The sequence below is a fragment of the Coturnix japonica genome, chromosome 7 (assembly GCF_054131305.1).
Source record: "Coturnix japonica strain WE chromosome 7, WE-NBRP24, whole genome shotgun sequence".
NCBI lineage: Eukaryota > Metazoa > Chordata > Aves > Galliformes > Phasianidae > Coturnix > Coturnix japonica.
The window spans coordinates 28,180,225-28,206,424 of NC_140669.1; the positions used below are offsets into that span (position 1 = coordinate 28,180,225).

Below are 26,200 nucleotides of genomic sequence, written 5' to 3' on the forward strand. Positions count from 1 at the left end.
ATAAATACACAGAAATACATACACACTTGCTTTAGTAAAATTACACAGCATGTTGATGGGCATCCACAACTCCACCTGGGGTTTCTTCTCTAAAGCAGGGACCAGCCTGGCACTCACCTCCATCATAGCTGCTCTTTCAAGAACTCCTAAAGATTCTGCTTAGTTCAGAAACCACTGCAGGACCCAACCCTAATAATTCCTCTAACCTAAAGGTTGCAAGAAAACCAGGTTCAATGTTTCCAATACTCCCACAGATAGCTGCATTAGTCTTACAACATCATCTCTCCCTCACAGCCTTCCCAGTTACAATTTCTTATTTATATTGATTACTTATGCCCTTGAAGGGCAGTTATACAATACTAACAGATTTAAAATACTTTTGGAGGGGAATTTACAAAACAATTCCATAGCTCCATGTCCCAGTGTAGTAGCAGTTTCAGATGAGAATGAAGCAAACTAAGCCCCGCCTGATTTGTTTCATAATTGAGTTTACCATAAAACTGACATGAGCACAAGAGCTATTCCAGCAAGACAGCACTAACCAGGCTTGTCACAAAAGCATGCTGCCACTGTGTAACTACTTAGAAAAAACTGATCACCACCAATTCAAACTGGATGGTGTGCTTTGAGTGCACATTCCACAATAAGATGAGATAGTTTCCCGAGTGCTAGATAAAGATTACAGCTCCCATTATCTTCTCCCAACTTGCACGTCCATGTAGTAAACTGAGATACTGCAGGCCACATTTTTCATAAGCACCCCCCACACACAAAATCTTACCTGCACACTGAGCAAAGAAGCAAAATAACCATAGAGTCTGCAACCATTGTCCCTGCCTGCCCATCCACAGTGAACTACACAGTACAGTTCTCTGTTAAGCAAACTGGGTATCACAGAAAGATATTCATGTGCACATTTAAGTATTTACAAACAAAACAGCTCCATCACATGTACTAACACTGTGTGGTATTTACAGCCATTTAGTAATCTAGTAGATAAGTTCAAAACAGGCAATATGAATATCATCTGCTTGTGGTGTTCTGTTTTGCAATAGAAGTTCAAATAACCCTTTTTTAGAAGAACAGAAAACTGAGTTCACAATTACTGAGCATTTCAGCTGAGTAACGTGAGAAAACCCTTACTTCTCTCTAAGAGTATCCATGTTCTGTTGATCAAGCTCTTTCAGTATTGGACAAAAGCTTACATCAAGCTTCATGAGATAATAATCTTGGTGTAAAACCATGTTTGCATCTTTGGGACAACAAAAGTTAATTGTGAAATACTGGAGTATCCCCAATAGTTATGAGATGGTCTATTCAAATCTGAGTCATGTCACTGATCCTATGTGACCACTGAAGAACAAAAACATTACTATATATCTCCTGGCTGTATAAACATCACATCAAATTTTAAGTCACATTTGGAATAAAAATTATTCTATACCTACTTGCTTTAATTTTACTATTGCTATATATATATATATATATCCTGTAAATAATCCTGCTTATTTTTAATTCAGAGTTACATTCAGAGGTTGTTAACAGAAGTAGAAAACAACTCTCCCACATTTATTTGCAAAACTGTGTACAGTCACCATTTTGACAGCTGATATCCCACAGCATGTCAAACTGAACACAAAAGGAAGAGTCCAATAGAACACTAAGTTGAAGATCAAGTTTAAAAATAAATAAATAAATAAATAAATCGTGTAGAAGATAAAACAAAAGGAAGGGATACTATCCAAAGAGATCAGGACAGGTTTGAAAAAGAAGGTTCACATGAACCTAAAGAAACTGAGCAAGGCTTGAAGAGAATTACTTAACAGAAGATTTGTCCGTGTATCGCTTACATTTCAGTAGTAAACAATACTTGTTACAGGCTAATAATTACTTTTTTGTTGCTGCTGTTCTTTAAGATACACTATCCACATTTAAAACAGATTTTCAGTCACCTTCAGTCACCAGTAAAAGAGTGTCCTACACACTTAACTCCACTGTGTTTATGATTCTCACCATGCATATGACAAATACAAGAGAGCTGTCAAAAAGAAATTAGCTTTTGTTTCAAGATCTTGTGTCAAGAAGCTATCTCCAGAGAAAATGAATAGGTTATAAGTACTTTATATTCTCATAATGTGATTAATATTTGGACACATAACAGAGCCAGATTTCTGTTAACACAATCTCTTAACTACTTATATGAAAAACAGATGTGATAGAACAAAGTCAATAGGATTGTTGAACACAGAGTTAAAGCTCTGTGATTTAACTCTTATGGAAACTCATGAAGAATAAAACAGGCTTAAAACACCTGACTAAAAGAAAAAAACTATGCTGGAATCAACTACATGCACTGAGCATCTGAAAACATAAGCATTTAAACCAACCAGTTTAGGACAGACTTGTGGACATGCCCACTGGCTTCTAGTGAAAAAACTTAATGTCCATCTTGAACATCTGATCCAGCACCATACTATTCCCTTGCATTAGCTAATGCTGATGACCAGAGAGAAAATATCATAAACAGTTTTAAGTCAAACAACATAGCAAACTGATGGATAAGATGCTAAAATGTAGATGTATTAAATAGCTACGGAATAAGGAAGCATACAAAATACATAATGAACACCTGTACAGGTAAGTGAATAACTAGTTCAGTAACACAGCTCATTAATGTCTGCCTTGAGACTGTTCTTTAGTACAGATGAAACATGAAGTTCAAAAAACCATAGGAGTGCTAGCATGAAGGATAAGATAATAGCATAACATGAATGAAATGGCCTTACATGCAGAACAAGGCGGGACAAATCTCAGTAAATATGAGACAAGCATTTCCCAAGAAAATTTGAGAAATATTGTTTCTTGGGTTACAAGGCTGTGGGACAAGGTTGCCTTAGAGCTAAAGTAAAAAGATACTGTTCTAAGAAGGGGAAAAAGCAGCAGTGCAGTCCATAATGCTAACATGGGATTTCAGTTAAACACCTGATGAGCAGATTTCACTTCACTCAACTTTGTTGTTTGCCTAAAAAATATTATTTACCTCAGTTTTATAGCAGCTAGAAGGCTGAGGGGGGAAAAATATTTCAGTACTGCTGTATGGAGAGAACTGGGTTTTAGTTGAAGGAAAAGTTGGTAACATGGATTTTTTTTTTCTTCTGTGAAGTTTAGGATTCACTCAACAGTACTTACAACAAAAGGGATGAAAGCAAAGACACAGAGTGGAGTCTGCCATGGTTTAGGAATAATCCTTCAGCAGTTGAGAGCTTTTGTCCAGCTGATTAAAATTTGACTAGAAATGAAGGATATTTCCTGCTAATAGAACACACAAGTGTAAACACTAGGACAACACAGATGTCACTCAATTTTGAAGAGACCTGTCAAGTTAATCACATAGTATTTTGCAAAGAAAAACAAGTTTTAAATACTGAAAAAAAATAAGGCCTCTAGTTCCATACAGGCTTCAGAAGGTGGGTGCTTATCTCTGAAAAACACAAAAAGAAATCCCAGAAGTGTGAGCCAAGAAGAAAAATCTGAATGAACTTTATTTAAAACTTTTTCTTTCCGCATTCCCGCTGAGTCTATTGATTACACTCTCTCACTACTTATTTCTTTCCTTGAGAAATGAAAATCCTCCTTCCCCTCTCATTTCATTGACTATTCCCTTGTCTCAAATTCAGTAGTTCTGAAGCATGCATCTAACAGGATGCTTCTGTTTCTGCAAACTTGCAGACATTTCTTTCTACTTTAAAACACTGCAAGCAATTTAAAAGCAAAGCTGACTCCTCTTTCATTTTGGCATTGAATACTTAAAACTGAATTGCTAAAAATGTATTTAAAAATGTCAAGGTCTTGGAAAGGGCATAGAAACCATGTTTGTTCTTCAATTTATAACAATAAAAATTGAAAGGACATTATTTTGATTATGTTAAAAACAGTACAGGATTGTTATTCCTCCAAAGCACCTGCTGCTGGAATAGCACAAGAAACGTCTCATTTCAAGTCAAATTGTCTCGTATGGCAATATTACCAACCTGGAGCATGTGGACTAAGAGCAAAAGGAAAGGACAACCTCCCAGAGTACTATAGAGACATCAATAACAAGCAGAGGATTAGAAATTGGTCATCTTCTACAGACATGAATCAGCACACTATGAAGTCACAAAGAGGAAAATATCTGAAAGAAATGGCCCAGATCAAAGATCAAATACACCCAAAAGAGGATATTCTTTTTTGTCTTCAAGATACATCTTGTTTTTCTCCTCACCTCAGACCCCAATAAGGGAGCTTTCCTACATAATGCTCTGTTCATATCTGTTCACCAAATAACACGCAAAAGCTTTAAAGTCCTTATCTCAGCATGTGTGCACAAGGGATTATTTTCAACTCTTGATTCCTTGCCTTAATAATGCTTGGGCTTTTGCATGTGAGCTGTGTAGAGCATATAGGATTATTTCTTGATGTTTAGATAATGGCAGTACATTTTAGGCTCAATTCTAACACTCACGTCAAAGTAATAATGCCAAGTGTTAAAAGTTGTGGGTACTTTAAAAGGAATCTGACTTATTTGTCTTTCTTGTAGAATATAATCCTGATGGAAAGCTTCTATACTTTTAATTAAATTTCACATATCTGTTTTTCATTGTTAAAATGTGGGAGATTTCTTAGGCAAAAAATTAATACAGTTCTTAGGTTCTGTGGACACAGTCATTTTCTTACCTTACGGGCAAAAGAGAAAATGGGCACGGCCTAAGTGTATAAGCAGATCAAGCTCATCCTTACATAGACCTTCTTGAAACATTAAAACACAAAAGGCAAAGAACACAACCAGATTTTCAGTTAATATATTTTTCAGTAGTAAGTAAAATAGTGTTAAGTCATGGAAGATATTATCACATTTGCCTAAATCAGACTGCACGTAATACATAATGCTTTTATAATAATAATAAAATGCATAGTGGGATTGTTCCCAAAGGGACTACGTGCAGTAGGTGAACTTGAATTACTTCATATAGCTGTGTTCATCAAAGTGATGCCTACCAGAGATGCTGGGGATTCTCAGGCTCTTGTACAAAGCAACTTGATAATACCTCCGTTTCCATCCCCTGCCTTCTCATGCATACACACTTTGACAGGCATCAGGGGAATTACCAAGGCAGCAGATGGTCTGTGCACAGTTCCCTCAAGCATAAAACAACATTTCTGTACTTGTTGTCAGGACCTCAAATTGCACACTGTTCTGTCTGATTATTTTCAAAGTCTACATTGGCCACGGGGGCTCAGATGAGAAATAATTGCGTACCACAAAGCAGAAGCGAGGGCTGAATTAAAGTGGCAAGCAACTGGATTGAAACCAACTTGTAAGCAGAAGTCACATGCACTCATTTTTAACTAGATTGGTTTCTATTAATTCTCATGAAGGAGATGACCTCTACCAAAAACTGGAAAGGTAGGGATTTGTAAGCAGCGTACATATCAAGGGCTCTTCCTCTTACTCACTCAACAAATGCATGGATTCTTAACATAGTATAGTCATCAGTGACAAAACAACCTGTAGTGTGATAGATTAAAAAGGCAATTCAGAAGTATAATTAAGTAAATTGACCCCAAACACATTTGTTATCATCACTACTCCTTTGTTGTAATTTAACTGTAAGGTATCTTTTTTTTTATAAAATGCAATGCCTGTTTATTAAGAAAAGGTCAAAGAAATAAGCTATGCAAAATTTTTCCGTAGACATATTAGATGATGTCAAGTTCAAATTCTTGAGAGTCTGCAGATACATTCATACAGATGGATCTGTGGAAAGCTGAAGGAAAAAATTTCACATGCCGCTGGGTTTGAAAAAAATTGTTTAGCTAGTTTTACTCCCAGGTTCAGCTTTCAACAACTGTAAACACACACATGTTCAAACTTTCTTGGAAAGTGTCTAACATGCAGAAATAAGAAATGCAGCTTGAACACAAGGATTAGTATTTCACAGAAGTAATGAAGGAATAAAGCAAGTGTTTAGGAAAAGGTGCCAACTCATTTTTCCCAGTGGTAGAATAAACTAAGTTTCAAGTTGATTATCTCATGTATATTGTCTTGGTCTGAGTAATTTTTCTCTGCAAACAATTCTCTACTTATACAATAGCTTTCCCTTCTGAAGCAACTGGTGGTGACAATTCTCTCAAGATTCTTCCATCAACCGAGACCTAAACTGGACAAACTGGGTTTGCAGAAAACACTCTGAACATCATCTCCATCATCTGTATGATTAACAGATAAGCACAATGACACAATGAAAAGTATGACCAAGAGTATGACAAAGAACACCACAAAAAAAATGAGAAACCTCTACCATCTTCATTTCTTTACAAAAAAAAAAAAAAAAAATCCCCATTCAATCCTTAGAACCCTCTGTTGGGAAAAAAAGACAAAAATCAATAGTGGAGCTGTGAATTGGCTGAAAGCTGAAGACAATCTATAACAGTGAGAAGCTAATTCAATTTTATTTTCTCAGCATTTGTCCGGTATTGCCACATTGTCTTTTTGCTTTCACAGACAACATCAAAGGGCAACAAAGGTGCAGAGGAAGTGATATAAAACTACAGTCATGCTTGATTTTAAATAGGAAGGACATGCAAAATCATCTGCAGTGCAAGGTCAGAACAGCAATCTCAGTAGCTGGAGGTTGTTTTCCACGTAGCTTTGGGACAGGTATCACACATTGGAAACATATCCATTCTGGTCAGTGCACTCAAAGGTAAAAGAAGCAATGACAAAACGCACCACAACAATATAAAGAATTAAACGACCTGCGGATATTTTTCTCACTGCCTGAGGCTCAGATCTATAGTTCCATAATTTATTTCAGGTGGCTCTACTTTTTTATGTGGATGTTACAGATCACATGCAACTTCATCTCTGACCAAACATCCAACTCCTTCCCTACCTGTCTGTACGTACATTTTTTTAAGCCCTCAAAACTTGTTTTCTTAGAGTCCAGCTCATACAGTCAATCTGTAGTTAATAAGGTCTAGTGATATATACAAATACATACTATACCTGCATACAGCTATATCTAAATACACATATTGAGGAAGCATCCAGACAGCAAGTTGATTGTGACTTACCAGGTACTCGCAGTCTAGCAGAATCAAGGAACAACAAGTGTTTTGACTACATATGTTTAAAGACCATGAAAATGGTTAACAACACACTGCTCAGAGAAGTTGCTGGCCTTCAAGACTCAATGTCTGAACAACCTTATGAGACCTCCCGCTCCTGCAATGAGCAGGAGGAGCTTGGACTAAGACTGCACCATATCGCTCCTGACCTCAAACATTCCATTTGTGTGGATAGCATGGCTAGACCTTAAAACATCATACAACAGGACTGTTTTATTAAGTACCAGACTGAGATCAAGCCAAAAAAACCCAAAGGTTTATTTTATCTTCTGTTCTACTTCCCTTTTGGTGAGCAGCTCTAAATACTATCTTCAAGGTAACCACTGATACATGCTTTACTCTGTTAGTCTTTACTAAATCTTTGGTGATGGTTTTCAGTACTGGCTTCCAGAGCAACTACGCTAGAGAATAAACACTGATATAGAGTTGTCCTTTTAAACTACTTCACAACTGAAAAGCCTGTTTTAGGGAACAAAGAAGTCAAGCTCATCATCTTCCTCTTTTTTTCCTTGACTTTCTGAATCATCTGTCTTAATACTTAACTATAAGTGCCAACATCTTTTAACAGATGTAGTTTTATTTCACTCATTCAGATTTGCCCTCAGTTTCACACATTTATACTTGAGCTGTTCTATAAAAAAAGACCAGTCTCAAAAGTAACAAGTCCTGTATCTATAAGACACAACACTACCTTTGTTACCTCTGTCTCTTACAAATGGCTCCTGTCTTATGAAAGCATGTTTGAAAGCCATTCACTGTTATATCACAAAGAGTCCTGCTTAAACTTATCATTCATAATGAGAAACCTAACTGGACAATTTTTTATTCAAGAAATAAACCAAGATGCAACTAAGAAAAGTGTCAATTTTGCTACAGTGACCTTTCCCCAACTTACATATATACCAAATAGAAAAACGAAACACAAAGGAAAATAAAAGCTCCTAGAAAAGAACACAATTTCTTGACAAGAAAGTCAGTCTGAGGAAGAACAAGATTTCTTTGCCTAGATATGTCATTCACATTCTCAATGTTCTCTCACATACTGAAACAAGCTCTTAGAGATTCAACCTCAGTGCTACACAGCAAGTTACTCAGCTGCATTTCTGGCAATAATTATCTGTATTCATTGAAATGTGTTTGACAATATAGAGCTAATCAGTTATATTTTTAAGTACCAGTAGGGCTTGCTTTTACATTAACTGTTACAGTAACACCTCCATTTGAAATAAAGCATCATTCAACATAATACTTAGTCTTCAATCTCACACATCAAACTTTCCTGCAAGGCCTTGTTAATGCCACCATCTAACACCTCAACTCTCAACTGCTCTTCAGCTCTCAGTAGAAATCTAGAACTCCCACTCAGCTGTTCAGCTTCTACTGTCTTCCCCTTCTAACCATCAACTGCTTATCTTTTCTTATTTAGTTACTCTTACCTCTCACCCACCCCTTTTGCTATTATATTACCAGGCTTAAGCTACCTGGTGCTTTTTTCCCCCTATATCTTAGCCATGCATGAACACCCCCTAAGGTAAGAATGGCACTCCAGAGCTTCTCATCAACACAGTCCAGCAACTCCAGAAAACCATCAAGTGATGAGTAGCTAACTTATTCTGACAAAATAAGTCCATGAAAAAATGAGCATAGCACTATGATTTTAATCTAAATTTAATGGAGAATCACCAATTACTGCTCCATCTCATCCTCCTCTCGAGTGTTCAGTGACTGAAACTTCTATGTTCAGATTTAAGTGCAACTGAAGGAGCTACCATATTCAAATTTAAGTAATCTAAGTGAGTTATTTCATCGAAAAGCTGTCAATGTTCATGCACAGACAAGCACAGAACACACCCTGTTCACACAATATCACACTAGTCAGCTATTTCAGGGAGGGCCTAGTGATAAACCAAAATCTACACCCTGCCATGTGAGCTACCCACAGCTGACTCATTGTAGAAATAGAAGGAAATTCTGAAGGCATTCTGACATGACTTTCCTCAGTAGCACAGAATAAACATCTCCACTAAGTATATGCTGTGAAACTCTATTATTTGTGGTAAAACAGTAATAAATCGCATCTCATTACATCTTTCTATGATAGAAGGCAAGTCCAGTATGAATTCTAGCTTTCTTAGAACTCAGCTTCCTCTGCCCTGCAATCCAACCCAGAATCTTACCAAGAAAGAGGAGCCATAACTGATGCGAGAAATGGCAAGCATTGCTTTCAGACATGGCTTCCCAAGATATAACAATTTTGTGTCTTGAGTTAACTGTATGCTTTTCTAAGTACATTTTGGCATGAACAAAAAAAACCAAAACATTCTGTAGTAGTGGACATAGCTGACTTGAGGACAATTACCACAAAACTGAAATACTCTGGGGTTATATTTAGAGTCAATAGTAGGGCAACTTGCTACAACATGACTAACTAGCTTTGGATACCCACTACAAGCCACAATTCAAACTGGAAGATACAGTAACAGCACAATTCCCTTGAACTTCTGTAAACATACACGAGGGATTCGATGAAGAACACACATTACACAGAAATGCTGGCTAAAATACTAGTGTTCTTCTTCAAGCCTTGTCCCTTCTCCACAAGTCAGTCAGTACTAAGGTTTACTTCTAGTTACACACGTAATCACTCAGCCAGGCATTGCCTGATGGCAACTCCATAATGATAGGTGGACCGCCTCCATCGCACACTGTATTTTAACACTGACAGGCAAACAAGGAGCCCACAAGAGCTGACTGTCAGTTGGATCTGCTGCATCAAAGCCATTCTGGCTACCCCAGAACATCTCTTCTGCTCTACTAACCTTAGAATCTTGAGAAATTTTGGCTTTGATTAGTTAAACTGTCTACTACCACATCAATCTTGTAGAAGTCAATTTTAGTCAGGCTGGCAGAACAACATACTATTAGCAGGCACAACAACAAATTTCTAATACTCTGAGCCAGCCACACAAACATGGAGAACACCATGTTGTTTCAGAGCCAGAACATGCTGCTGAGATCTCAGCTGGGCCTTGACACAGCACTAATTAACTGCATGCGAAGGACATCTGCTTGGCTTGGCACAAGCATACACAATTTCCATCCAGGCTCAAACACCAGGGAGACAATGGCTCGGCTCACTGTGTCAAACCATTTCCAGCCAGAGTCAGCCTCCTTCAAATCCTTGTTGCCAGTTACACATCTAGTCCACTTTTGATGAAACTCAGTGCCGTTCCAAGAGCCAAGTCGAGGTTATCCTGCTTCAGCCTTAAAGTAAAGAAGGCCTCAGGGCACACAAATGATGGGCTGTCCCTTGGCACAGTGAAGAATTTCTCTTCAAGGAAGATAAGCTGTAACACACCATTTAAGCACTGACTGACAAGCTTGTGTAACTCTAGTACAAGCAGTTCATCTGCAGTCGTTGCATTAATCTCCTGGTAGACACCCTAAAGGAGCAAGCTCTGTTATTTTGCTGCAGTTGATGAGATCAGCTGATCTCATTCTCTGTAGTTCCCTGTAAGTTTACAGAGTACTAAATAAACCTAACTAAAACAAATAATAACAGGCATAATTTTACCTTACTTTAAAAGCAAACACTTTCTTGTATGTAAGTCAAGCAAAACTTGTATTTTTATTATTGCTTCTAATCTCAAAACATAACTAATTAATTGGGACAATTTAAAACCTTTTGATCATAAAGCTATCTTTTGCTTTACAAGTTTAGTAACCAACCATGCATCTTAACTGCACTTGTGATATTTCCTCCATGGTTCCCAACAGCTGCATCTTGACTGTGTGAAAGGGATGAGAATATTTTGGCATACAACAACTCTGATTTCCTCCACCAGTACTTGTGTAATATGTATTTAAACCAGAAAGCACTGTGACAACTAAAGGTTAAGAAAAGCAGACTCCAAACCTCCAGGTCATGGAAACTACGACCCAACTCTACAGCTGACTGACAGTGGGACACAAACTATGCTTACTTTTGGTGTTAAGACTGACACAGTGCAGTACTCACAGCCTTAACTAGTTAGACTAAGCTACAAAAATTCACTACACGATAGTTTTCTTTTTCTAACATTTTAAGTGAAGTCAAGCCTACTCTATAACAGAACCTACCATGATTCTAAAACATATCCTAACTGGAAGCAGTTAGGGAAGGGAGCAGCCTTTCAGCAATTTCTTAAGCCCAAATGTTGTTTCTTCATCAAATAGCTCTACGTTAGTGTCAGATTTAGGTGATGCTGTAAGAAAACCCTTCTAATTTACATCTATGTGCAACAGCTAATAGATTGAGGAACAACAACAGGTGACAATTCTCTTCTGCAGCAATATTTTCTGCAGTAGGTTTAGTAATTAAGCAGAAACTACCCTCTTAACACTTGACATCCCCTTTAATGAAAGAAAAAGGTTAAAATCTAATGATTAGAAGACAGTATTTAATCAAATTGAAGTCCAGAAGGCAACTTTTAATCACCTGCGCTTCCACTGGCTTGATGACGCACTTGTTCAATCCACCTTCAACCATTTTTGCCTCTAAAATAACACAGGGAATGGAGTATTCCCACCAAATTCAACTTTATCACAAAGTAAAGTTGCCTTATTCCTTTCAGTAATGAACTCTGGATCCCTGATGAGTAACTTGCATTTAACTAGCAACGCTGAGGGCTGCTTATGTTAACTGCAACAGTCTAAACAGCTTGAACCTCAATAAAATGAGCAGTAAATGACTGAGCTAATTTAACACCATTAATCCTCAAACCAATAGAACAATTTCATGTCCACACAGCAGCTTGCACAGACACCAACGTAAACACACCCCAATAGGAAATCAACACCAAAATCTGATGTAGCTCTACTACCAAGGATTCCACTATAGGGAAAATAACTGTGTAATTACTGAGACCTACCTCCAGCCCTATTGCATGAGTCACACAGTTTGGGTTTGTCCACAGCAAAGGTGCTGTTTCCCAACCAGATCTGTCCTGGAATCTGCCTGCTGCAGCACTATATGTAATAGGCTCTTATCTGCAAAGCATTTGCCTCTAGTGTCAATACCAACAGCACATTAATAGGAAAGGAAAACACAGAAAGCCAAGCTGAAAATGACTTGTATTATCCTCTGCAGTACCCACTCACAGCTGTAACACACCAATTCATTTTTGTAGTAGTTTGAAAACTTAGTATTAAAGACTATAAGGTCCCCCAAAACCTTACCCAACACAATGTCAGCACAGCATTTAAAATACTCTTTATACATACACGCATTTATTCACAATGTTACTGCTCAACTCTGAGTATTTTACTATAAGCAACACATGTAAACCTAATAAAGTGCATGATTATCCGCTCTAATGGAGAGCACATAAACCACAAATTAGTCTGTGATGAAGGCCCAAATGGCAGATCATAAATAGTTTCTAAGCTAAGAACATACACGAAAAACTGAACATGTTTAGGTATAGAAATGTTAATTGCAATAGCACATAAAAAAAGGTAATTTTCAAAGGAAATCTGTCCTCCAGTAGTTTTGACTTGGACTCTTTGTAGCTTAATGACTTTTTAAAAGAAGAAACTTGATTCAGTTAAACTGGTATGAGGCAGTTAAGCCAAACCATCGTTATTCAACAGTAATGAATTAACTCCATTTCTATCTCAGTGTACTTCAAGTGACAATTCACTATGTTGTCATTGGTTTTTGTATTTCTTTTTTTCTACATTTTTATTTTTCCTTTCTCAATTGCATTGAAGCAAACTTCAAAAGCACAGAGAAAGGATGGCTCACAAACAAGAGCTGTGTCCATCACAGAAATACAACATTTACAGTAGCAGAGCAAGAACAGTAATTCATGTAGTACAACATTAACCTGATTGTTTCTGCACCATAAGTGATCATGAGGGCATCTGAATGCAAAACTGATTTTGTACTTTAACTAAGTAATGCAGAGAAGCACTCATGTACCACCCCTCACAAAGTATATGCCAGCTTATAGCTAGGAATTGATGCTTAGTGCAAAGAGGAAACATTTCAGAACTATTTTCTATAAGGGAGTCCCTGCATTAGAAATACACACAAAGGTTAGGAAATGCCCATTTTAAAGACACAAAACTAAGTAGAGCTTAAAATTTAACCAATAAAACCCACTCTAAAACCACTGAGGTTTCCTAAGCAGTCCTCAAAGCGCAATTCAAGTGTACTGCCCACAGAAGCAAAGTCACAAGCAGAGTGTGGCATATAATTATTTTTCAGGCGTTCTAGCAGAAGAGCTTCGCTTCATACTGATGTATTTAGAGATTGCCACTACAGACAGAAACCAAACGCAGCCCTCACTTGTATAATATTGTCTTTGAGGCAGGCATTTCCACAGTATTTAACCTAGGCTCTTCAGTCCACCTTATCTTGAACAAAACCAACATAAAACCAATAGTAAAAAAAAAAATAAAAATATGAATTCAATAGAACTACTGTATAACTACAGATGTTAAATGAAAACACACTTTCCCTTCTGACACTCCTACAAGGCAGATCAAGTGCCTCAAAAACCTCATGAGTCACTTCCTTCTGTAAGCACAAGCATTTATTACAAACTGTGTGGGGAAAAAAACTACATAGAATAAACTTAAATGGAAGTGAAAACACATTCCAGCAACTTAACCTTTAGTTTTAGTCTTCATCTGCCACATCATTTTAAGTAACTGTTTTGCCTTAAAAACTGCCTGTAACAGGTTCCCTTTGAAACTTAAACAAGCCACCTTCAGCACAAACACACCTCTGCCTCCATAAGAACAACCAGAAAAGGTATTAACAAAGCCTGTTTTCCTATAAAGATTAGTAAAGTAACATAACTCCAGAGAGAAAGAACCACCAAAAGGTATTGTGGGAATCAATGATAGACACATACCCTTGGATAGAAAATAAACATAACTTGCATTTCCCAACCAGAACACGTTTTATAGTATTATAAACAAAATAAATGTCAATATTAAAACCAAACTACACCTCTTCGTAATGCCTACCTTCTGCAGTTGTGTGTAAGCTCAAAATATTAACACATTTATAAATGCACACATAACTATTTCTAAGAACTTCCTGATCAACTTAATGATTAGGCAGTTCATTGGAAAACAAAGTGATACAAATATCATTCATTTACTGAAACCCTGAAATCACATACCTGACTTTTACCAGTGTAGACAGATGCAAAGTGCAATAAGGACTCCACTTTTTGTCCTCTGTGAGTTTTGCTGAAGGGTCCAATACCTTTCTTCACAGACCTGTCCTTGTAACTGAGGGTTCATGATCCCTAAAGAGGAATAAAGGAAGGTAGATGAGTACCGTATACAGTTTACTTCCCTACAGTTAAAAAACAGATAAATTATTTCTTCAGTCCTAGAATTCTCAGCCTATCCTCCTCAAAAATGAACTCCATCAATTCTGTGTTATTCATAAGCCAGTCTGCAAGCAGGTAAAGCAACAATCAATTGCAGCATTTATCATACCATAGGGAAGCACACAGAACACTCGGTGTTGTACTGCTTAATATTAAACTGAACAAGTAAGGATGACATCTCATACGACAACTCATAACCTGTATGTTGGCACTGGGTGCTCTATATAGTCTAGGTACATTAACTGTGTTAATTCCTACCTAATAATTGAGTATTACTTAGGATATGAGTAGAGTTGAATATCAGCTGTGCTTCAACATTAAGGAATAACTTAGAGAGGTAAAAATAAGAATTCAGCCCAAGTTTGTAAAACAAGTCTATACAAGTACATCTGCACAACGGCAACTCCACAGCACATGAGTTCTGAACATACCACAGGGTACTAATGTCACTGACCCTTCCCACAGAACAAGCCAGATTTGTGTGAGATGCAGACTCATCTGCCTAGTAGGCATTCTACAGATCTATACCAGTCAGTAACTGCACCCTCACTACAAGCAGCAGCAAAGCTGCACACAGATTACATTCAGAGTTACAGTTACCTCTGGATGTAACTGAATTCATCCTGGATCAAATCTTTTTTCTAAACTCTACTCCTAATTACCCTGCAACTCTAACTTGATACAGAAAGGGCAGAAAACAGCTTCTTTATAGCGACATTGTTGTATCAGAAAACACTTAAATGCAAGTTCCACAGTACATCCTATTGATTGAAATATCCTGGGGGACTAGCTTAATCTTCTGTGAAAGTGCTGTACCAGTTAAGCTTTAAAAACTCATTTATCAACATTTAAAATTAATGTTTTGTCTACAGCAAGGTCTGCTGGTGGACATCAGCCATTTGATGTGCCTCTGCTTTCCACTAAGCTTTGAGATAGACTTTCTTCTCTGCATTATCCGCGGAGCTAAGCTTAGCTTTAGCCTGCAGGGCATTTCAGTCCAACTCTTGTCTGGAGTCTGAACCCAGTGGCTAAGCAAGGACCTAAAGCAGTCAACAAAGCCATGAATGAAAAGAAAGGCAACTACAGAGCTGAAGGGACAAGACACATGAACACATTCAGTAGGTTTTCAAGCATTGCCCACTTTGGATTAGTAACACTGGATTGTGCCTGAGAGATGCTGCTCAATGCTTGATAATTCTTGTGGGCATTTCCACAGCAACATTTTAGTGACAAACCCACAACTCACTGTCATTAACATCCTGATTTGTACACAACAAAGGCAGTTAACTATCCATTGCCTGGCTCAAGAACAGCCCAGAGATTAGAAAAAGCACTTACTCATTAAGACTTCCTTGATGACATGATGTTCTTACAAAAAAAAAAAAAGCTTTATAGAGTTGTATATATGTACAGAGCTGTAATATGTTCTATATTGTAATTCTGCCAAGAATAGGCCTCTTAATTTTAACCCCTCACTTACTAATACCGTGTTTACAAATGAACAGAGTGCTTCCCTAGAACCACAACAGACCTTTCCAGAAGCAGGGAGAACGCTATAACCCTGCACACCAAGGATACTGCTACACAGTCCCTAAGCTCATAACATCAGCAGGAACAGTTTAACATTTGTCTGTCACAAAAGGCCCATTTGTAAAAAGAAATTCGAGCATCCAACAATCATGACAAATTCATTTTGAACTTCATTACTGCTAGCTGCTAGGTAACAAGATCATACTGCTACCTAATAAACAGCTTCCTCTTCAAGGTGCATAAATCACTGCAAAGTCACTTTACCTTCAATTATTCCCCACAAATGTGTGAATTCATCCCTCAGACTTTTTACTAAGAATCTCCTTTAAGGGCTATACACTACATTTCAATACAAAGAGCACTGCCTAGAATATTTGTGTAGGTTGCTATAAAAAGAGATGAAGGCTCCAAAAACAACCAGCATGAGCATGTTAACTTAGTACCTCAGCCCTTCATAAGGGCTTCTGAAATGACCTGTTTCAGCTAGACGGAAACAAAGAGAGTTTCAGAATCAGTTCAGCTGGTTTTCAGGGAAGTATCTAATTTACGTGAAAAATCAAACTCACTAATAGAAAATAAACAATATGCAATAAGGTGAAAGCCACCTACAGGACATGCACTGTGCGGTGTGATGTATAGTGACTTACTCAACTAACAGACATTAGAATTCAGTGCCTCTAGCTTTGTTTCTTTAAATGTTTGTTTACACACATATTCTAGTCTTCGGTATGAAGAAAACCACACAGATCATTTCCCAGAACACTCAACAGAGCTTGAAGTAAAGTAAAGAAGAAGTAAAGCCCTGAACTTACTCCAAACAGCTGGATCAAAACCAACTATTTTTCTAAACTGATGACAGTTTATTTCATCAAGTTAATTTTGCAAGCTTCCCAATTGGCTTTATCACACCAAGAAGAGTCTAAGGGAGAAGACCCTAGTGTGGCACTGCCAGATCCCATCAGCCTGAAGAAGATGGGGAGGGGGAGCTCTGTCAGTGAGAACCAAAACCTTGCAACACAAGTAAGTCAAAAGCCAGCAGGATTTCATTATCTAGTGACAAGGAGTCTATTCAACTTCCTAACGCTAAATAAGCAGCATATTCATTTCCCCTTGATGAGACTTCCTTCAAATTAGAACCTGGAAATGTTAAAAATGTCTGACAACTCTAAGTTCCACTCCATCCAATAACTGATTAGAAAACCAGTATAATGAGTTAAAACCATTTCCATTAATTAACAACAATCAATTTTTAGACATGCCAAGTAATCTCTCTTTATATCATCCTGAGCGATAGCAGTCACTTGATTTTACCGTTATTGAATGAAGTCAATGGACAGAAACGGTGACAAGTCATACTAAGTCTGAGAAACATGATCTGGCCATTAAACCTCCTGCTGTAGCCTACCATGTCTGACTGATTTCATTAGATCAGTATAAAAAATAAATGACATGTCATCAACACTTTAGAGATAAATAGAAACGTCATATTTTATTCACATAATAGCATAATCACCCCAAACCTAAGAAATTCTGCACAGTTTTAGTCGTTGTGCTGCAACTATTTAGTTCCACCAAGTCTCCCGCTGCCAAAAAGCACAGGCCTTAGAGCTGCTTTTCTGCCAGCCACCATTTGCATGGAAAAAGCATGCACTATCTTGTGAAAACCAGTGGATGATCACTACAAACAATGGTAAGTCTAAACCTAACCCAACACACATCCTGACAACTGCACTGTGATGTTGAAAGCACCGTTCTTACATTAAAAAGAGAAGTACTGAAACTAATATTGACTCACCACAACAAAGACAAGAATTGCATTTAGAAATATAAGGTAGGTAGTTACAGTAACTTGGCACCTCCTCCATCACTGTTCATTACACTGAATTATTACACAGCACAAAGAATAACACAAGTTCAAACGTACTCTTAGTTGAAGACTAATGAAGAACATAGCACTTAGAAAAACACATCCTGCTAAGATCTCATTAAAGAAATAGCAAATACATATATTTAAGTGCAACAGCCTTCTATTTTGACTGCAAGAAATTACTATGCTCTCCCATTTTTTTGTTTATCATTCCAGATTGTAAGGCGATCAGCTAACAAAACAGTTTTCCCTACTACTGCTCCCAACACTCCCTTTCACCTGCCAAAAAACATGCATGACTTAAGACCCCTCAAAGCATTTCACAGCTGTAAATCTAGAGCAGTTGGTTCAAGATTTCCTTACTTCCCAGCTGTCTGTTCCATTACCTGTGACATAATTCATCCTGGGAAGAGCTGAACCTTGAAAGGATTTCTTCTTTTTCCCCCCTCTCTAGAGATGATCTCAAATCTGCTAAGCAGCAGCAATGAATACCATTAGCAGTTCAACTGAACACTGATAACTGAGACAATAGCACGACAAGATTAAGGTTAGCTGGCCAGCTTTAAAGTTGTCTTCCCGGCTTTCACACTAAAAAATACTCCTGTGTGTTCGAGCACATGTAAGAAAGTTAAAACTAAACTAAAAAACTAATTGTTCAAGCATGGACAGCCCAGAAAACCAAGAGAGTACTCAAGGCTGATATATTTTTGGTCAGTTAATTTATGTTCATCTCTGTAAGTTAACACAACACTGCAAATTCTAGTATTGTGGGAAGGGGATATTCTTTTTCTTTTCTAACACAGGGTGTGGGGAACACTTTGCAACGAGCAGCTAAGAGTGCTACCCTATAACGCAACAACTGAATATTAACTTGAGCTACTGCCTGAGATTGCACTACAGCACTATTTATGACTTGCAGAGCTGAGCACATTTCCTTGGTTAAAGACATGCTTTCCACAGCAGAGTGCAAAACAGACATGTTTCCACCAGGTTCCTGGGAAGAGCTATTCTAAGTATATAACAATATCTGCTAACAGTTCAATGCATGCATTTGTTCACCATCATATTTGATATGATACACTGTCATCAACTCAATTACACCGTCTTTCTGCTAGTGGAAAACTACTGAGGCTGTATACAAAAATTTGCAGTAGCAGATTTCAGGTGAGTTACATCATCAAGGATGCTTTTGCCAGTTGACCTCAGTAATCAAAACAGCACTGAGTGCTACATAAGGCACAGTCCCAGCCAGCAGCTTGGAATCATCTCTAGGTCTCACATTAATCCACGACATTCTGATAACAACATCAAGGTGACAACTATGTGTTTTTGTTGTTCTACTTATAATTATATTTAAAATAATACCCTTAAGTCATAATAAAAAATGAGCTAAGTTATTATTTAGTGGCTATTTTATGCACAGCATTCAGTCCAAAACAACTTAAGCCCATTTTTTTATTATTTCTACAGAAAACAGTTAATTCATTCAGCAGTCTTTGAGCCAGCTTCCCAGATAACACCAAGCAGACCACCACCAAGTTTGGAAAAGCTATTACAAGTAAAGTACTAACTGAAACTGACTTTTGTTATGTTATTTCTTATTTAAACACATTTTTTATGCTTACTGTTAAGCAACTTTTAGTAACAACCTGTATTAGTTAAAAAAAAACTTCTAAGGTTGAGTTGAAGTTCAAGTTTGAACTCATTTGTACATCAAATTGAACTCTCCAGTAAAAATACCGCAGATACAACTGTGGAGCATTTTTCCCTGCGCCTTTTATTCTCTATGACAGCATGGAGCTGTGAAGGACAAAGTGAAATGAAATGAAAGTAGGATCTCTACTATCAGCTAAAAGGCAAATGGCATCTTCATTTATTTCAATGGCAGCAAAACAGCTCCTTTCCAGTTCGGGTCCTTTCAGATAAATGTGTTGGGCAGCTGCTGGAAACAAAGATAGTTGAACCTTCCATTCAAGTAGCACCACTTCAAATGCTATCTTCTCTTGTAATGCTTAAAACACTGCAATTTCTTGAGCAACATCTAGGAAGGAAAATGATCACTAGCTGTTTATAACCCAGCATATTTTTCTTCCATTTTTCAAGTAACTCTGCTGAAAATAATATTTATGTAATAGTTATTTGCCTTAAGTAAAAAACCAGAAAAATGGTCCAAGATGTTGGTTGTATTCCTTCCTGTAACAACTCAAACAGTATCATCTATTGTGGTGTATAAGCCTAATTTTTATACTGAGTTATTTCTATACAGTAAACTCCCTATAAAAACGATCCAAAATGAAGAGCACATTGTCAAAAAAATATGGCCATTACAGAGCACATCTTTGCAACAGGTTATTGGACATATTATCCTCCATGAACTAATTTTGCTACTGATCTTTTTTTGACAGCTGCATGAAAGTATTATGGTTTTGGCTGACACAGAGCCCAATTTCTTGAGATAGACTGATGTGGAGCTGTGTTTTAGAACACAGGATAGATAATGCAAAATGGCCTGTATCATTGATCAGCAAAAAAAAAATCTAGTTAAAGAAGGAGGAAGGGAGGACATAGAACGTGATTGTGTTCATCTTCCCCTTACAGTGGCTGTGCACGACAGGCCCTCTTTTGCTGGAAGTAACTGAGCAACTGCCTGTAGATACAAAGTAGTGAATTAACTCTGTTTCGCTTTAAGTTCCTCCTTTATCTAGCAAATAAACTTCACCTCTACCGTCGGGTTACTGCCAACTTATTTAACTGATTAAGTCAGTTTCAAACATGAGACAGCAGAAATTAATAAAAAACAAGTATTCACACATTTGAGACTTAAACCAAGTTCGCAGAACAGGCTAACAGTTTTAGTGTACCTGTAGTCTGCAATAATGATTTGACCAAGTTCTATACTATTACTACTAAAAAAAGCTCTTATTTTATCTCAGCCACCATCTATTTCTCCACAAGAATATTTTCTGTTCACTGCTAAACCTCAAGAGTCAGCTTCCCCCTTTCCTATATTCCTATTTTCTTTTTAGGTTGAAATCAAGAACACACATGGACTGCAAAACAGGTCAAAGGACCTGTCTTAAATCTTAATACTTGGAAAACCTTGTGGTGAGAGATGATGTGGTCTGACCTAGAATCTCTGTGTCATTTAATCCACCTCAACATGTCTGTCTGTCCTTCCTAAGACAAACTGTACTCATTTTCACTACCCTAGTGACCAGTTTACAACACTACTGCCTACAGCCTATATAATGGAATAGAATGTATAATAGATTCTACTTAAAGGACAGTTCCTCCGTTATATAGTACACTTTAGAATACAACAAGCAGCAGTAAACAAGGTAAGAACTGCAAGGCACACAGCACGCCTGTGGCTCTTTTTTTTTTTTATGCCCAACAGTGTTCAAATGGAAACAAGCAGCATCACTTAACATTTCAAATGCTGGCAGGGTTTTACGGAACACTTAAACTGAGTAATATCAATTAAAATTTTAACAGAGAAGTCTGATTCTGTCACTCTTTTAAAGAAATACTGCAACAACATATCAGCCTCAAGTCTGGATCCTCTAAGTACAATTGAAATACTGGAAGCCTGAGCTAGAAACATATTATTTGTCATAAAAGTCCAAAACAAAACAAACAAAAAAAACCCCAAACAGGTAAAAATCAGATAACAATACTCTCATGTGGAAGCAACAAGTGAAAACAAACCAGATTGAGCTTATTTATTTGAGAAGGAAAGGTTTCAAGCAAAAACAATTATGAGAATTGTGGGAGATGAGATCCCCACATCTCCAAATCTTCTTTGCTCTTGTTTTAAAGCTTGAAATGAAATTAAAGAAGCATTAGGTGAGACTGACATCCTCAAATAATAAGCTTCACAAGACAATGCTATAATTACACTGAAAATTCCCATAGAGATTGGAAGACATACCCTTTTTGTCAGTATTGTGTTTGTTTGGTTTCATCTTCCAGCAATTTGAACAATAGGAAGTCTAGCAGAAATCAAGTTAACCCAACCCCATAGCAAATAACACCAAGAAACTTTTGACACCATCAGTGCAACAGAAAGACTTATCTAATTGAGATTCAGGCTACGATTCCCAACTAGAAATTCTCTACTACTGTCTCGTAACCATTAGGGAATAGTAAGAGGAGGAAAGAAGGAAAAAGAAAAACAAAACTAGGAAACAAGATGGTGTTTTCCTTTGCTCTACTGCTCGTGTTAATCCATACTATGAAGTTTTGGAGTAGAATGATAAGCAAGAAGTACTGACTTTTAACTTCAGAGTTGTCACAGTCTGCCCTTATTCTCTTAACACAATTTGTTGCTCCTGGATGAATACACTAACACATCTGAAAACGCTACTTGCCTCTAGAGAGGTTAAGCTGCATTCTAAATTATCTCAGCTAGCTTCACAGACCTGTAACGTAACTTTTCAGTAACATTAGCACTGAGGAAAAAAAAAAACAGCAACAGGAGGGTTTGACTCTTCCTCCCTTCCCTCCAAGCCATCTGAAGTCACTGAAACATTTATTAGTCTACAAGCCATTACAGAAATAACAAGCCTGACTTCCATGACTGTATAGCATAAAAAATTTTTTAAAAATTATAAAATGAACAGTACACAAGTGTTTAAGATGCTATATTTTCCAGCAACACTTGGTTCCAAATGCAACCACTAGTGATCTCTTGAATGACTCATCTATATCCAATGAACTATAGGACATAGTACAAGGAATACTGTCCTAGCCATTAATATTCTAAAATGTCTCTTCATACCATAACACATTTTAAAGCTAATGACAGCATAAATCTTAGAACACAGAACCAACTCAATTTGTAGGTCAATGGATGCTTTATTACCCCATCACATGGTACGTATACATTCTGTTCAGTGTGCTGCAAGTTGACAGCCACCCCTCTGGATCTGTCATTACAAGGAAACGTAAAGAACTGAGAGATGAACCATGCTGCTGTAAAGTGACCTTCAAGTCATTATCACAAACAGTATCAAGTGAGGGGGGGGGGGGGGGAAATATACAGGCAGAGGTGTTCTCAAAGCAAAGGGGTTGTGTTATCCTGTAAGTAACATGTACAGTAAACAATAATACCATCAGTGGACAACCCACCATGAACATTACTGGAGATAGGGTTAAGAATTAATATTCTTCCACTGACAAAGCTCCCACTAGGCTAATATCTGCTGTCCTCTACATGTTTTTCACAAGAATGACAATTCATCTGTTAGCCAACCTGACCATAACATAAAGAACATCAAGCAACTCTAAAGAGGAATTCCACTGGCAACATCAATTTCACTCCTGGAAGGGGGGAAAAGTTAAAAGAAAAAAAAAAAAAAAGAAAGAAAAACTACTGCTGCATGTTTGAATCTTTGCCCTATGAGCAACCATTACATAACTGCAGGTGCTCAGGAGGAATGGCTTGATTTCCCTTCAATTACCACTATTAAAAGGTGACATGACTGACAACAGATGGGTACTCATAAAACAGATCTCTGCCTCTGATTATTAGCTCCCTGTTAGGAGGCCACTTACCCAGGCAGTCTGTCAGCTCCCTTGAACTCCCTGTCTGAAGGAGCACAAAGAGGCAGCACTGTGAGTGACACCAGGGCCAGTGCTTGCAGTCATTTCCCAGCACCTGTCAGCCTGAAGACAAAGCTTCATGGAAGTGTTTTCTTTTACAGAGCACCAGGGGAAGTTGAGAAAGATTAAGATACACGGCGCACCTGTGGGAAGGTTATCACTGTTGTATTTCTTGCACACATAACATAAGCAAGGCTGGCATCTTCTGGCAAGCTGCAGCTGGAGTTCTTCATTGCTGATGAGTTTAGGGACTACAGCAGAGTTGTGAAGAAAGCCACATCCAAAGGTTTCGGTTCTGACACACATTACTATAGATACCTACTGACAGCCCAACAGCTGCTGGAATGTGATGACTGACTCTCTTAAAGCAGCTACCTATAGCACCAGATCAAGTCTATCCCTTGGTGCATGTCTTGTCATCACCTTCAAGAACCATTTACAAGACATCTGAAATTCTGAGTACACACATTTACTAAGACAGGACTGGGGGCCACTACAGATTTTGCAGGCAATCGTACAGACAGAAAACAAATAGATTCCTACACAGAACACTACCATATACCAAAAATAAAATGCCATTGTCATCATCTGGAAGAGGTTATCTTTCCTTAATACATCCTAGAAAAGCTAAGAGCACAGAGAGAAAATCTCCTTAAGTTTTAAACCATTCCTTAACTTCTGAATAGAGCTCTGATGAAGCACCTTTTGATTTTAACTTCTAGCAGTTGACACTTTACACATGAATAGCTGCAAAGCAAATAAACAGAGACTCATTTTCTTAAAATAAAATATTTTAAGAGACATAGCTAACAGATTCCTTTTCTAGGTATTCTGGCTGGGTTGTCTTGTATGTACATACACACCAATTCCTAAGGAAGCCTAAAGCAGTTACATATGTTGCACCAGGAAAAAAATGTGCACAATTTTCTTACAAAAACAAAGTGCACAGCAACACTATAATGACAGAGCAATTTTTTCTTCTACAAAACACTCTTTTCCGACATAATCACCACCATTAACTACCCATTTTTGCCTGCGATGAATAAGAACCTGGATGCCTCATGAATAACAACCTGCACAGGGGGTCACCAATTGTTACTGTGGTAAAACACCACTCACCACATTCACATGTACTGGCATCAAAACATAGGAGAATACTGATGGGGAGGGTCCAACCTCTACTGCCACACTGCCAGTAATGGCTTCTGACAACGTGGGCCAACACACTGAATTGGAAGGCATTCTTTTGGGAGTAGCCCTTGTATTCATATTGCTCAAGAAGCGCAACTTCCCTCCAAAAGCTTAGGCAGGAGTATCACATAGGAAACAATCTCTCCTTCAATTAACTAGAAATATGAAAAGAATTATTTCAGGACTCTGAGCTACAGAGAATTTAAACGCATGTTTCTACAACTGCAATTCTTGCAGGAGGTGTAAGCATTTTACAGGAGCATTCCCCAAAAAGGTATGATTACGGGTTTCAAGGGAAGTATTGTTAGAGATTGGTAATGGGATGCAAAGTATTAAATAAGGGATTCCAACACAATCCAGCTCAGTACTGATCTTTAGGTGTCAGTATTACAAAGGCTAAGGAAATAAATGGACAAATTCACTCTAGAGGCTAGCAAGAAGATATCAATTTCAGAAAACCATGGATTTTTATTTCATTCCCACTCAATGCAAACAGTTAACACGTAAGGCAATGCTTAAGGCTACCCAAAACAAGACTCTTGAAGGGGGTATATTTTTCTGCCTTACAGCAACTACTTGATTAAAGCCACCGACTAATACAAAGACACAGCAAGGACAGCTACTTCAGTGGTTCTCAAAGTCAAGCAGAAGTAGAGCCTTAAGACTAATCTTAGTTTATCCCATCTAAGAGTGAAGTGCCTTATCTTTATGACATGCCAAGGTTGTAGACAAGTCTTAAATAACATGTTGTCAGGTTTCATTAAGCAAGATGAAGACAAGGAAGATCAAACAGCACAAGCACATTAATTCCTTAAAAATTCTCCCATGTGCTCTTTTAAGAGGCTGGAGTAATTAACTAAAGTAAGTTGACAGAAACCACTACTGCTGCTGCCAGTCACAACAAAACCTATAAAGATTAAAAAATATATATAAGTCAGACCAATCCCACTACTTCAGGTACCCCCAAGAACACGTAACAAGTACAACGCCAATAGTCTTCTGCTAGTGGCCATAATCTTCCATCCACCTCATTTTTATTCTCATTCCAAACAAATTGGGAGCTACAGCATCTCTCTCCACTTAGGAGCTGTAGAAGAATAGACCCAGACCAGATTTTTTTCAGTTCTTTGGCACTTCACATATTCCAACTTCATCCCAACTTTAACATGGTGATGTGGTGCTATGAAGAAACTGGAAAGATGTAATAACTACAGAAACACTTTAAGAAAAAAACATCAAACGCTTGAAGATTTAATATCTCTGCTTAAGTGATTCTAACATTACAGACTACTGTAGCAGAAACACACAACACTTGATTCGGAACACATGGAAACAATATACTAGACCAAGACATCTTACAGAACTAAAGAATAATTTGTGCTAGAAAGAATCCTTAAGGGACATCTAGTCCAACTCCCCCACAATGCACACAAGCACCTACAGCTCA

The 26,200-nt window shown here is 37.7% G+C and overlaps 1 protein-coding gene across 4 annotated transcripts in view; it reads right to left on the reverse strand.

Annotated features, from left to right (window-relative positions):
- The window catches only part of LOC107316441 (uncharacterized), a 297,655-nt gene that overhangs the window by 257,207 nt on the left and 14,248 nt on the right, over positions 1–26,200 (reverse strand). For all 4 annotated transcript variants that reach the window (XR_004307962.2, XR_014948400.1, XR_014948399.1 and 1 more), the window contains exon 3: positions 14,346–14,474. The gene's annotated coding sequence lies outside the window, so the exon portion shown is untranslated. The remainder of the gene's footprint in view (positions 1–14,345; positions 14,475–26,200) is intronic.